This window comes from Dermacentor albipictus, chromosome 4 (genome assembly GCF_038994185.2).
Source record: "Dermacentor albipictus isolate Rhodes 1998 colony chromosome 4, USDA_Dalb.pri_finalv2, whole genome shotgun sequence".
Taxonomy (NCBI): Eukaryota; Metazoa; Arthropoda; class Arachnida; order Ixodida; family Ixodidae; genus Dermacentor; species Dermacentor albipictus.
The window spans coordinates 168,713,366-168,728,884 of record NC_091824.1 but is presented as its reverse complement, the minus strand read 5'-3'; the positions used below and the strand labels follow the sequence as shown (position 1 = coordinate 168,728,884).

General features: G+C 46.7%; 1 protein-coding gene across 5 annotated transcripts in view; it reads right to left on the bottom strand.

Annotated features, from left to right (window-relative positions):
- Dgk (diacyl glycerol kinase 1) overlaps positions 1 to 15,519 on the bottom strand; it is a 555,078-nt gene that overhangs the window by 425,578 nt on the left and 113,981 nt on the right. For 4 of the 5 annotated variants that reach the window (XM_065442108.2, XM_065442112.2, XM_065442113.2 and 1 more), the window contains exon 2: positions 3,353 to 3,404. The gene's annotated coding sequence lies outside the window, so the exon portion shown is untranslated. Of the gene's footprint in view, positions 1 to 3,352; positions 3,405 to 12,086; positions 12,212 to 15,519 lie in introns of those variants that run through there. The other variant, XM_065442109.2, reaches the window with a different exon arrangement.

Below are 15,519 nucleotides of genomic sequence, written 5' to 3'. Positions count from 1 at the left end.
GACATCCGGTGTAACTGGTTTCGGGTAGTGGGCTGAGTGCGCGTTGGTGGATGAGTGCTGAGAAATAGTTTCGCGTTGAGCGCGCTGCGGCGAGCGAAGTTGCCGTGGGGGACGCCATTTTGCTTCTGCTTCGGGCGTTGCTGTCTCGCAGCTTCACCGGCGCGGCAGTCCCGCAGCTAATTCCTTCCCATAGTTCCTAATGCGACGATGCTGCGTTCGCATGCTCCGCGAGAGTCGACTCGCGCCCGTAAATCTACACTCGCCTGGCGCATTAATGCGATGCGCCTTCCTAGCGCATTACCGCTGTTTACATGTATGCGATGCGCTAGAAATGCGATGCGATGCGACACTGTCGCATTCACGTAAACGCGGCTATTGATGGCACGGCTGACGTGTCAGCACAGCGGATATGTCAACACGTCAGCTTCCATCAGAGACCGCGTTGAAAACGAGCCAACAGTGCGAACAGCGGGAGGTGGGGAACAGAGCGCAACCTTTCGCGAATTCCACAAACGGCGTTCTAGACGGAAGCAAGGAGTCTATAATGAATAACATTAGTTTGTCAACCTGGTAAGAACAAGAAAGAAATGTACGACACAGAGCTAAACAAAGAAAACAACGGTAATAGCTTCGCGCATTCCTCTGCGTGCGGAAGGCCTGAAGCGTGTTATCCAGACGACGCCGCAACGGAACAGGCAATGCCCGATAACGCGGCCAACTGGGACGCTCGTTAAGTCTTTCACGACGCACAAGTAAAGCGAAGCAATTGTTCGACAGCGATACGAATAGAAAATTACCGGGCTATCTCATTACATAGGCTACAGACTGCAAGCACGATATGCTTCCTTGCCCACACATGCTTGCACGCAGTGTATACTGGTTTGCCTTTCTGATGCCAGACGGCGCAAGCGCAACTGGAGGCTGCGTCTCAATTTTTTGGCAGTCCTTCAGATGCGAAATCGCTTGACGATAGCCGCTTCACGCATGTATCCTGGAGTAGACACCTAAGCAAGGCACACTGCTCCTCAGCCGCTGTGGCGTGTTGTCAACGAGCGCAATGGAAACTCCAGCCAAGAGGCGGCGCTGCCCTGCTCTGAAGAGCGCAGTTTCCACGAAAGGATAAACGCGGACGCACTTAACCTAAGGCATTGCATTTCAAAGACAGTGCAGGAAAAGTAAGTGTACCTACAGTGGAAAATAGCAAAAGACGGCGGTATAGGACTGATGGCACACAAGGCAGGAGCGCGCGATATTCTTCTTTCTAACTTTGAATACTTCAACTTAGTGCACAAAATCACCCTAAATGTAAAAAGCCGCAAAGAGATATAAACGAAGAGAATTCGTGGCACCGCTATCTTTAAAAACAGCGGGCGCTCACGTTGTGGAAATGGTGAAGAACCAAACACTGCCAGGAGCGTGAATTATACCTATTTAAAGGGCAAATATGTTCACAAGAAGACCGGCAACACTGAAATAACAACTATAGAGGAGAACGGGTCACGTAGAACTTGTAGTTGGAGTAGGTACTGTATTATTCCTTGCAATACGCTTAGCGGGAAGAAAACGAGCACGAATGAAAAAGACACACAATGACTATGCGTCCTCGCAAACTATTAATCTAGTTCCACATAAGCTCCACCGAGTAGGTGAAACAGATTTGCAAAAATGTTCCACTTAGCGGAGCTAACCTGGGACGAAATTGAATGTTTTCTATTAGCAGTGGCAAGAAACTCCGCCGGTTGAATGGCCGACGCTCAAGGACCTTCCTTCCAGGTAGATTCCACTCAGAAAGTAAAATATCTTTTTTCTTAGTGAACTTTCTCTTCCTTTAATCTTTCCGTCCCCATTTCCCTTTCCCCAGTGTATGGTAGCCAACCGGGCTCAGTCCTGGTTAACCTCCCTACCTTTGCTTTATCATTTGCTCCCTTTCTCTTTTTTTTTTCAGAAATCTCTCACTTACTTAATGGAATTTATTGGAACAAGATTAAGAGCGTACAAATATACACGGTGTATTTCTGTCTTTTTGTGATCACTTTCTTCGTGCTAAACCTATTGTGAACGATCATGGGTCAAGTCTGTCCGCTATTCTTGCGTGTCTCACCATACATTCCAGTGCGATCGCTGATGCTCGCGTACAGTCGAGAATTGACAACACTATTCGCATCGCGCCCGTAATTTCATCAGGCCCGTCTCTTTCGCTGTAGAATCGGCGACAACATTAAAGAAATTTCGGATACGCTCGGCCCGTCTTAAGGCGCGGGATAACAATGATAGCCCAGCGTAAAACGGTCACGGGCAAAAAGTAAAACAATGTAGGTGTGACAATACTGCCACCACCTCCATCATCATCAGCAGCAGCATGACGTCGAGGCGGTGGGCCGAGTATACGAACAGTTAACGATACCATTGAATGATATTATATTTTCTCGCGTGAAGAAACAAAAGAGTGCACGATCACTTTGAGGGCAAGAACAGAGTGTCCCTCGAATACTGAAAATAAGGTCGAGAAAAAGGCCTTTGCTAAGTCTTTCAACGATGGAAGAAATGAGAAGCGTTAAGCGCTGAATATTCGAAATAAAATCCTCATTACTGCTGAACGATCCCGTTAATTTCACTTACTTTAACGTCTATCTGAATAAGAATGATAGTTTATGAATAATTGTGCGTGAAGTACTAGCACATAAAAAGCGTATTTAACGCTCAAACGCTTGTACTTGCGTCCCTTAATACGCCGAAAGAGAGGGAGAGAGAAACGTTTAGCGTTGAGAAAGGTGGAAAGGTTAGCCGGAGAAGCTTGTCTCTAGCCTGCTACTCCTCAACTCGAACGAAGGGTGAGGCAAAGACAGAGAAAGAAATAGGGATAAATGAGGTGACGATGCAATACTAGTAGTCAGTCCAATGTACGGTACGCACATCGTGTACAGCTATTACAGATACACGATACGTGCTCTCTTCAACCTATTGCAGACTAATAGAAAGTGATATGACATCCGCATGCCCATACGTGATGGTGCCTACACATGAGCACATTAGAGATGTATAATTGCTACCGCGAAGCAGCATTGCAGCTAACACAGGCGCGAGAGCTTCAAATATTTAAACCGTTATCGTGCTACTGGTGTTTCAACGCCACCAAGCCAGATTTGCAAGGCACTAATCAACTTCCTGTATATAACCTTGACTTGCTCATCCGATGACGAAGATTCAGTTTGGTTGTGCAGCGGCTACGCTTCTACACTAATATCTTGCGACGGCGTGGAAAGCGTACATAGCGCAGAATCTCCGTCTGCCAACCTTGAATTAGCTGAAGGTGGCTTCCGTGACGGCAAAGAAGCCATGCAAGTTCACTTACCAGTCGGCTCTACTTGATGACGCAGTTGCTTTCAGTGCAAGCCGAACACAACCTGAAAGAATTGAAACACGCTATTACAAAAGCATCCGCAACAACTTACGCAACGCAACTATTAAAAAATAGAAGTGAACTTCAAAATAATTTGACGCTGCTGATGCAGGGATGAAACGGAGCCCGGGTTTCCAGAAATACGAGCATAAAAAGCCGCTCGTTTTCATAATCCGAGATTCTCCACGTGATAACTTGATCGTAGATTATTTACGCTTATGTACTTTTTCGTGCCAAGTTATAAATAAGGTTCGCCATACCAGATGCAAGGAAGTCAGGAAAGATGCAACAGCGCCGTCGTTGCGCAACGCGTGAAGGCTCCCAGTTTCGCAAGGCTTCGCTTCGGCAGAAATGAAATGCCGCAGTGCACTCCGTCATCGATTATGTGCAGCCTTCATAAAACTTACACAGACAAGACAGCACCTATCTATAACTGACTGCAAGCTAACTAGCAAAGCACTGGCGTCCGCAGAGCTAGAGCCTCCTGAAGAACACTGACTATAATCCGCAGCGTCCAAAGCCTTACAATACAAGAAGATTTTCCAAAACTATGGCCAATTCGTCTATCTTCCTCATATCCACGTGTACAATGAACTGTGTTGCTTTTCAAGATTGTTTTTGTTTTTACGGCCTTCATATTTTCAAGAAAGTTATATGCATCTGGTCACAAAATAAGGTAAACTATTTCCCTGTCTTATTTGATGTACATCTTCGGCCAAATAAAAACGTCATGACATATAAGCTTTTAACAGGACACAAGACAAGGACGCAGATACAAGTGAACATACCTATGTCTGCGTCCTTTTTTTTAACAAACAAATAAAATACATTTAAATTTGTTTCTTGAAGGAGAATGGGTAAAGTCTTTTCATAGGCAAATGGGCCGGTGGATCACCGCCTCTGACTTTACGCTCCATTGAGGGCGGACGGGGAGAGAGAGAATGGGAGACGAGAAGTGATGACAGCGTTACGCACACGCTGCACGATTCAATACGTGCGCACCGTCTCCGGTAATGCTGAGCCAAACAAAAAGTACACATGCGAACCCTGCGCGCCGTGTGCGCAAAGCCTGGCAAGGCACGCGCACACGAACTGTCGCAGGCGCGATCGCAGCCCACGCTGCGGGGACAGGCACGAGAAAGCGCTCTCGGGTAAGGGCACAGAGAGAGGGAGAGAGCGAGATACAAGGAAGGCAGGGATGCTAGCCCAGTCAAGAGTCCGGTTGGCTACCCTACGCTGGGGGAAGGGAGAAGGGGAACAGAGAGACGGCACATAGGGACGTGCAGGGACTGTACTTGAGTCAAAGCCGCTCGTACAAACCAGACGTTCTCAGAAAGCACAAAAGTGCATTCAGTGATACAAATGAGGCTGAAATCGGGGGTAGGGTGCCCCAGCTTTTAATGCGAAGAATTCTTCTCGGTTTCTAGCCATTTTCTGGCTGGCGAGACTATCTGGCGGTTTTCTTGGCCGAACCCAGGGATTATGCAGTCTAAAATTATGTGCCACTGTGGCGACAGGGTATGTTCTACTGCCTATGTATCCCTGGGTCGGCCACTGGATATGTACCATTAGATTAAAGTTTACTTTCAATCTTTTATTATTATTATTATTATTATTATTATTATTATTATTATTATTATTATTATTATATCGTAATTAAGAGATGCTGTCACCTTTGTTTGGGGCCAGTTACTCCTTTTCACAAAGGAATTTGAAAAAAAGAATAAGTCATAATAATGAAATAACAACACAAATATCAGTCACATAAGTACACTAATGCCACACTAAAGCTGAAAGACAATTAATGTACACAGCAACACAAAGTCCAGTCACATATGTGCACTAATGTAAACACAAAGTACGGTCACTTAGCTAGACTAAAATCAGGGCACATAAGAAATCACGGATTAAATTCATATGAAGGTACATAAAACCAGGCATTGGATTGGCCAATGTCGGGTAAAAGGAAAACATGGAATGCGTTTATCACATTTCAACACTCTACTCAATACTTTCAATCTTATATATTGTCATTACAAACATTCCGTGGTCATCATTACTGGCGCAGCACTGAATGACATCCCTGAAGCACGTGTACCTGAAATGAACGTGCTATTTTCATTCCAAGAGCTCGACACTACGTTGGCGACCTGCAGGCGTTCATCACCAGGACCAGATGGCATCATGTACGCTGCCCTATGCCACCTTGGACATGACGCACGTGGTGAGCTGCTCAACTACTACAATGAGTCTTGGCACAATGGCGTTGTTCCTAAACAATGAAAATCGAGCCGCTTGATCGCCATTCTAAAACCAAAAAGTATCCGCTTCATCTATCATCATATCGTCCGATTGCACTTCCGAGCTGTGTCGTCAAAGTGATGGAAAGAATGATTATTGCTCGCTTGGAATGGTAGGTACCTAAAGCGATTCAACATCTATGCAGACTCCATGGCGGGCTTTCGTCGAGGTGGCTCATCCATCGACAACGTCATTTACATGGTAACCTGGGTTCAAGAACAAGAAAGCCTCAAGCGCCTATCAGGGGAACTTTTTCTAGATATCAAAGGAGCATACAACAACGTCACCCATCAGGCCATACTGAACTCACTTGAGGCTGTGCACAGCCTCACATCCGGCCACCAACGCCCATGGGCGTTGGTGGCCGGATGTACCAGTGGCTTCGGGACTATTTGACAGAGATGTGCTTTTTCCTACAGGCCGAAGATGGCCCAACTTCAGAACATTGCATCTGCCGTGATGTGCCGCAGGGTGGAGTGTTGAGCCCCATATTGTTCAACCTCGTCCTGGTAGGACTAGCGGAGTACTTACCGCGGACAGTTCATGTCTCAATATACGCCGACGACATTTGCATCTGGACCTCTGCGGCGACTCGCCCTCAGGTACGGGCCAGGTTTCAGATTGCAGCAACCATGACGCCGTTTTATCTCCGAGAACAAGGCCTCAGTGTGTCTACCGAAAAGTGAGCAATGGTTGGCTTTACGCGCAAACAAATCTCATTGTATCCCGTTTCAGTCAATGGTCAAGCTGTGTCCTACGTGAAGACGCGTCACCTTCTGGGTGTCATCATTGACCGCGACCTCTCGTGGAGCCCTCACTGCGTCTATCTGAAGAGGAAGTTAGTTGCATTTGCTCAGGTCTTCAAATTTCTCTGCGGGAAAAACTGGGGTACGCCAGTCCATTCTATGGTACAGCTGTACAGAGTACTGTTTCTCGGACTCCTACGTTAATGTCTACCAGTTTTGTCAAATACATGCAAGACGAACATTCGCGCTTTGGAGACCATACAAGATCAAGTCCTACGCACGTATTTAGGGCTGCCTCGGTGCACCTCAAATGCAGCAACAACTGCCGTCGCGGGAGATTATATGATCCAGACACTTGTAGTTGTCGACTTTCTCAGCGCACACATTCGCCATCTGTCAAGGATCCCCGACAATCACTTAGCCTCCCTACCAGCCGAGAGACCTCAAGCGACCTTTTCGAAAGTGATTAGTGCTCATCAAGAATCCATACCGTCATCTTATACACCGGCGGCGAAGCCTTCATCTCCTCTGTGGAGCCTGCGACAAGCCTCAAGTGAATTTTGCTATTCCCAGAATTACAAAGAAGGCTAATCATCCATCGCCGGCCCTGAAACAACTGACGCTCCCATTACTGCACCAGACGTATCATGACCGCATACATATATATACCGACGGTTCGACCTCATGCACCTACCAACTCAACTGCCGCAGTCGTCGTTCCAGCTAAGCAGGTTACATTTAAATTCAAATTGTCAGACATCACTACATCTACGTCGGCAGAACTTGCAGCTCTCCATACCGCTATAACGTACGTAACTGAAGAGCCGATAGATAAATAGGTTATATTTTGTGACTCTATGGCAGCTCATCACAGCATCAAGTCTCCATTACATCACAGAACTTACAAGCCGATGATATCCAACATCAGAAAAGTACATCACCATGCTAAGGAAACATGGCAAACATTATCTTTCAATAGATTCCTGCTCACTTTGACATCATCGGCATTAACTTTGCTGACAGGGCTGCCCTTTCTGCCCACGAAGGCACCCAGACGCGTCCAGTACCTTTGACTAGGACGGACGCTGCCAGGGAACTTCGCCTGCTTGCACGCAAAAAGTCGCGAGATTTCTGGAGTTCAAGTGCTTTCAATTCCTGATTGCATACACTAGACCCCATGCTATGGCTACAACTGCCATCTAGCCTTTCCCTCTTTTCCTCTTTATATTCCCCTTTGCCCCACCCCCAGTGCAGGGTAGCAAACCAGGTACTCATCTGGTTGCCCTCCCGGCATTTCCTGTGCTTGCTCACTCTCAACTCTCCCTCTCCCTCTCTGTCTCTGTCTTGCCTACTAGAAGTATAAACCCTACGGGCTATAATCTATACATATTCGTTCGTTACACAGCAGTTGCATTTTTATATGACCATCCTCTACAAATCATGAACATTTCGTATTACGGAAACATCAACTAGAGTTGATGCCAGAGAACGCTGCCAGAGAACTTCGCCAACTTGCGCGCAAGAAGTCCCAAGATCTCTGGATTTCAAGTGGCTTCAATTGCAGATTACGTAAACTGGACCGCATGCTACGGCTACAACTGCCATCTAGCCTTTCCCGCGTCGAAGCAACCTTGTTGTGTCGCTTGTGGGTGGGAGTAGCGTTTACGAACGCATACTCCTACCGTATGAGAATGGCCGAGAGCCCGATGTGCGACTCCTGTGGGTGCGAGGAGACCATCGAGCACCTATTGTGTACCTGCCCTCGCTATGATGTCCAACGCCTCTCTCTGCGGGCAACATTACGCAGACTGGACTCGAGACCTTTCACCGAGTCAAAAATACTCGGACTGTGGCCACACCCGTCACTGGCTCGAAAAGCGATTCGTGCACTAGTGCAGTACTTGAAATGCACGGGCTTAACAGACCGTTTATAGTGTCCTTGTGTATGGTGTCCCTCCCACACGTACTCAGTGTTTACTCTCTCCCTTTCTGCCGCTTTCTATTCCCCTTTCCCCCACCCCCAGTGTAGGGTAGCAAACCGGATGCTGTTCTGGTTGACCTCCCTGCCTTTCCTACCCTTGTTTTCTCTCTCTCTCTCTCTCTCAACTAGAGTTAAGTCTCCGATTTTCTTTCTGCGGGATCCACGTAACCATGCGATCGCGGGTATAAATAGAACTCGGACAATAATTTGTGATGCCACACAGCGAGATGCTCCTGGCCGAGCGTTCACAACGTCATCAGACCAAAGAAAACCTTCCCGCCAAGCGTGGCACGGGACAGTGAAAGGAAGAAAACAAAAGTTGGGAGCGGCGCAAGGCGACGGCGTCGCTAGTTTACAAACGACTCTCGTTCTGCCTCTTTCGAAATGCGAGGCGACGCAAAAAAAAAACAGCCATTCACGGACAATTGCTCCTTTCCTTTTCGTGTTCGTTCCTTCATCTTGCAACAAACGAGAAGAGAAAACCATCTAGGCGCACTTGTATCGACGGGCCCAAAAATAAAAGCGCGCAAGCACATCGATCGCGCGCTACGGCAACCCTCCTTCAACGTGTGGGCCGCGTAGCAGGAATCGATGACCCAACAAATATCGCGGCCACGTAACAACCTGCCTCACAAAGGCGCTCGGGACATTGCCGTCGCGCGACGACCGCGGTCGGCGCTGCCCTGCCGCTGGTCGCGGTATTCTGCCTCGAATCGAAGCATGTCAAAGCCTCGCTTCTTCCATTCATTCGCGTCCGCCGCGTTTGTGGAAGCGCGAATGCGCCGTCGCCCCATAAAGGGAACACCCCCCTCCCTTTACCAGCGTGCACGCCTTTTTTCTCCACGCAAATGGGGCGTCTATACTTGAAGATTTTCTCGCTAGAACCGCATACAGCCCGAACTACAAGACAGAACCACGGGTAGCAGCGATTGTTGAGCGAACTCTAAAAGAGTGTTTTACGAATATAACAGCTCTTAATGGGCAAGGGTCTCGGCTGTCGCGTAAGTCGATGTCGTGACCCACGTGTGCACCGCCAAATCCCGAAGCCGTCCTCATTTTGCGTATGATAGAGAGAGAGAGAGAGAGAGAGAGAGAGAGAGAAGGGGAGAAACGACAGGGAGGTCAGCTAGTGTAAGTACCGGCTGGCTACCCTGTGCTGGGGAAAGCGGTAGAGGGAATAAAAGGAGAATGAAGAAAAAAAAATTCACGCAGAATGCGATGCTACGCGCTACAACATTCAAGTCGCTCGCAGAATTCGAGTGCCCTTAAAAACGTCAGGAAAGCTCTTAAGGCCTTGAGTGCTGAAATCCGTCCGGACCAGTGTCCTAGAACTTTTTCTTCTGTGAAGGGGCGATTGTCCAGCGTTCTTGAGCGCGATCGCGAGCACATTTCTTGGCACATTGTAACGGAGACAGCCACAGAGGAGGTACGCGATCGTCTCCTCCAGCCGCAGGTGTCGCAAGTAGGGCTGTCGGCCATTCCAATGCGGAAGGAATAGGAGTAGCCACTCCTAACATAGCCACTAAGTAACCACGGCACGCGTCGCGAGTTCTCGAAAAGCGCAGAAGGCTATTTCAATGTAGTGCAACGGCATGGAAAACTCGCTGGCGCTGCGCACGGCGCACGCGAGCCAGTAGCCAAAGACTGCATGCGCATTGCATCACCACCGCGTCTCCCTAGCACGCAGGCGAGCCAGTTAGCTCGCAAGCCGCTTGGAGTCCCTACGGAACTATTATTACTGCATATGAAAACGCACACGCAATAGAGGAAAATAGGGAAGGAGCAGACTGGCAACGGCTGCCGAGAGGAGTACATATCGATCGCCTGCCTACTCTTTAGGAAGGAGGGGATAGACAAGATGTTGAGGCTAATAAGGGATTATTATTATTATTATTATTATTATTATTATTATTATTATTATTATTATTATTATTATTATTATTATTATTATTATTATTATTATTTGTTTTGAAAACCAGTACACACTTGACAAGAAATGGAAAGCGAGGAGCACGCTACCACACGAAGGGGAACCACGCCTGCCTACTCTTCAGAAAGGAGGAGACAGAAACATGAAAATGGAAGCTAGGAAGAAAGGGAGGGATGAGGAAAGAAAGAGCAAGAGGACAAAACTCAAACAATAAAGCTGAACATACAGAGTTGGGTCGATCACTGCAGGTCATGCTACTAAAGAATGTTAAAATAGAAGAAATAGTGTCTGAGCTCTTGTTGTTTGAGAACAGTAATAAGCTACAATCGTGAACTTAAGTTAGCTACTTCTAGAAAAGTAAGGTAAGCGCGATGATCTTGATTGCGCCGAGACGCACAACCACTGGGGTACAAACACAGGAAAGCATGACAAACGAAATAAACGCGTAGGTATAGTGTATGCCTAATGGAACCCGTCGTACGTGTACGGCGGAGCCGTAATACAGTGCACGCGAGCAAGACACTTACGCATGATGAACGTGCGCGTCGTGCCTATCGTCCGGTACATGACGCTATAGTGCACGACACGCAAGGCCATTCGGCAACATATGGGCACTACAGTGCAGGTTCTAAGTGGTCACTGATGCAGCGTATAGGCAGCGTAGCAGGCGTTCATGTGTATGTGGCCCGCAGCGGGCATTGATATTGCACACGCATGGACCTCGTGTTTGCCTATACATGAATACTACATCTCACGATCTAGAGCTCAGCACAAAAGCGCTGTAGGAAGACGGCTATTCTGGGCAGGCACCACGGCAATGTCGACGACAGCGCTTCGTAGTCGCTAACACAGTCGTGCTCCACTGAGGGCAATGGTGAAGCCACGTAGTTAGCGCTTGAGTAGTGCAGAAGATAATTTCGACAAAGCGCAACGCCAAGACAAAGCGCAGCTTCAGTGGAGAAAGGCAGCGATAGGCGCTGGCAGCCCCACGGCAGAAAGTCATGCAAAAGATTCCGTCGCGACCTGGCACCTAGACAGCCGCTTAATTGGCTTTCAAGTGAGCCGCGGTGAAATGAGCGACCATCTGATGCCGAGTTACGAAGATGCGAGTAAAATAGATGTTTCTGCCGTGCAAGCGCGCATGTTTCGTGCTATAAGTAGAAACACGTCATACACGGCAATTTGTTACGCTTCATCCTTATACCAAGGTGTCATTCCCACACTGTTGCACATTATACGTTCGCGATAGAAATTAGATTTGAAAGAGCCATTAAACAGCTAATTACATAGCAAAACTTCAAGGCATCTTCATGCACATATTAACGAGTCAGGTTCTTACACTACGGCGATAATCATTAATTTATTTTTATCTAGGTTGTGAAGAAACGAGAGAGGTAACAGAGATAAGGAAAATTATGAGTGAGATAAGGTAACGTAAGATTGGGATGAAAGAAATAGAAGGAAAAAAACTGTCCGTCCTCCACGCTAGCATGTGCTTGCTATATCGCAGGATATCTGTTTGCATCGGTAGTCGCATTCGGTAAGCGAGGTTTGCAAAAGAGAAGGTGCACTTCGGCGCATCATAATCGATACTCTCACTTTCGCGGTACTTGAAATGCGAACATGCTCGAACAAGTAAGAAAAGAAAAAAAGACAGTGCCTTTTGAAGCGCTGAAGGCCTTTAACCGGCAAGTCAAGTTCACAACAAATTTCGTCTCGTAGAATCACCTGATGCGGTCTGAAGCTCGCTTCCTCATTCACTGAGCAACTTTCGAAGAGACTATGCATGGAGCATTCTTGTCTTGCCTTTCCTGTGCTTCAATCTTCCGGAATATTTCCTCGACGGCGTCGCGTTCGGGTGCATTCTGTTCCGAGGTCAAGCATTAAAAAAAGTGAATACGGATAACGAAATAGGCTGGAGGAGGTCAAAGACACTTCAAAGACATTTACTGCATTTGTCAAAGACATTTTACTGCAGGTGAGAAAATCAAGTTCGTCAGTGGCCAGTTTCTTCATGCGGAATAATTAATCCCTTTCCTCTTTCTTTGTTTTTTAAGCATCAGCCACCATAAGAGAAAGAAGCAACAACAAAGCAAGAAAGAAGGAAAAAAAAAGAACAAAAAATGCGCGACGTGTGCACGACTGGTCGCAAGCATTGCACAACATGCGTCAATCTCACCTCCGTCAAGTTCATATAGTATCCCTCCAGGGAAGATAAAATAATAGGAAAAGTTCCACAGAATAACAAATGGCACACCGACTCACTACAATATACTTGCACACAATTCGTCCTCGTATAGACATCGTAAAAACACAAGATTGGTTCGTACAGCGATAAAATCAACACTGTACACAGATAACCAACAGACTGTGTGTTTCGAAAGAGGGGAGCGACAGATAGGTAGTGTAATATATCTGTGCAAGGAATCTGTGGAGATCCTAATTTCAATTTAGCTCTGTATCTAATTCACGTCCACTTAATGCACTGGTTCTTCCAACGAAAGTTCAGTTCACGCGCTTTACACAAATCGCTCCGGCAGGGCCTTCGGATCCATCATGCCAGCGAATGTTCCGCCGCCCACTGCCTGCTCGAAAGGGGAGCCACTGCGTCGACGAGGAGCTGCAGCCGAGTGGCCCCGTCACGCGGCAGCTTAGGCGAGCGAGCAAGACGAAGCCTGGCGTGCATGCGGATGGGTATTGATTATGAAAAGCGGAGATCGGGCAGGGCATTAGCGCACGACGAACATCCCTTCTATTCGCGTCCAGTCTTGGACGAGATATTGCGCGGCCGCGGTCAATACCGACTCCTTCCGGCCTGCCATGTTATCCTCTACTTCCACTCTGCACCATGATTCGCTCAGTGCCAATCTACTAAGGCACTGACGGCAAGCGGCTCTCAGTTTAGCATAGAGAAAGACAACATAATAGACATAATATGAAAAAGAAAGATGAGCACAAAGTAGCTCTTGAGCTCTCGGCCAACGAATATGCTCTTCAATGACGCGCGCTTGTTGCTCTAAAACTGTTTTTGGAGGTCAGTGATGTCGCCGACTATTATTAGGACAGGAAGTTAATGTAATGCGTTTGCTCGGCCAGAATGAAAATGTATGTTATATTTCCTATTCTTCTTGAATCACTGATATACGCGATCTCTTTTCTCTGCCTTGTGACGTTCCGTGATGTTAGTATTTGTGTTTATGTTATTTTACGATGTATTTCTTTCGCCTTTGAGTACATAAATATGAAATATTCCTAGATTTGTGTCACAAGGGCTCGCCGGCACATATTTCTTTGTCAATATCTCCATATATTGACGTCTCAATAAGCAAACAAATAAATAAAGAAAGAAGTCACAGTTTCACCTGAAAGGCGAAGCATCGATAGCGATAGCGAATTGGTGGACAGCTATATTAAGTAACGATAGTAGTTTTATCGGCCGTATAATGTTTTGAACATAGGCATACTAATTAAATTAACAAGCAATGTGTCAGGCACGGACAAGCAAACATGAACACATCTCACTCGATGACCGCAGAATCTTGCTGTCAAAACGCTGGAGTGCGTAAGCGGGGCAGCAGCAGCGAGCGAATTGACCTTCGGCTGCCGCTCGCATCGACGCGAACTACGCGAAAACACAGCGCGCGGCCGACTCTGCACACGTCGCCGGTGGCCTTCGAGACACTGCGGGACGGGCGGGCCCCGAGTAGAACGCCTCATCCCTGCCCGCGGCGGACGTCGTCCCCGTCGCAGATCGCTTTCAAGATACAACGGCGCGGGCAGACGCGCCCGGAGGAGAACCGTAGATGGTTGCGAGAAGAGAAGCTTTCTTTTTTCGGGAAACGTGTGATCAGCGTTAAATGAGAAAGAAAAATGTTCTTAATGGGCTATATAAAATGAGAACCAGAAGAACTGTTCTATCAACACAAAAAGAAAAATGAAGGGGGGGACTGATGTACTGGAGAACATTTTCAAATCTAACAAACAAACAGTGAACGCAAGCTGTACCTGCTTTGAGCGAAAGAGCGCGAAGAATTGAAACATGGGAAAAACCGCACACGAGCATAGAGACAAATTGCAAGGCATAGATAGCGTCATAGAATTGCGTTGCCTTCCGATGCAGTTTTTAAAACATACTTGATTAGCGCGCCTTGTTTCCAAATATGAGGATAATACTTGGAAACAGGTTCCCAAAATATATTTTGTACGAAGCGGTCAATACCGAAGAAAAGTGTGTGCCTTGTGCCTTTCTTGATATACGCTATATGCGTAGTTAAGCCCCTGTATCTAGAAACAAGCAGCTTGTCTGTTGTTGCACCTTTACGCGTCCTTTAGGAAAATATGCAGTATAAGAGGCCACAGCTATGACTTTATCATTTCTTCACACTCTTTAGTGATAATTGCTGAGTACCGGGCTCCAACTTATCCAGCGTGACACCTAACGACGCAGCATAGTAAATTAGTTGTCAGCCGGCGTCATCCACTCTTTTGACCAATATTTGCTTAACATAACACAGGTGCTTACAGCGTAATAAGACTGATCATGACCGCTTACAGATTGCCCTGTACACTGAGGAGGGAGAGAAAACAAAAGGTGAAAGGCAGAGAGGTTGACCAGATTAAGTGTCCGGTTTTGGTTACTCTGCACAGGGGGATGGGGTAAGGGCGGAAAAGATAAGAAAACAAGGAATGATAAAAAAAAGGAACGTATCAGTTTGCACATTCAATAAGCCCCGTTTCTTTCAAAAAAGCACGTGTAGACTGAGACTATTTATACCGACCACTGCGATCACAGCAGAGTTTTTCGGCGAAGCGTTTCATGCTGACAGGAATTCCAAGAAACGTCTGCACATTAGAGAACGCTCTAACCATGTATATATATATATATATATATATATATATATATATATATATATATATATATATATATATATATATATATATATATATATATATATGTGTGTGTGTGTGTGTGTATGTATGTATGTATGTATGTATGTATGTATGTATGTATGTATGTATGTATGTATGTATGTATGTATGTATGTAAAGCGATAGTATGCGGGGCTTCTGTAGTTGCCTCGAGCGGTCAGTCGTGCGGCAATATTACATGTATTCGCGGGCTTCTTTGACGCTCGGAAGAACACTTTTATGTAGCACTTAT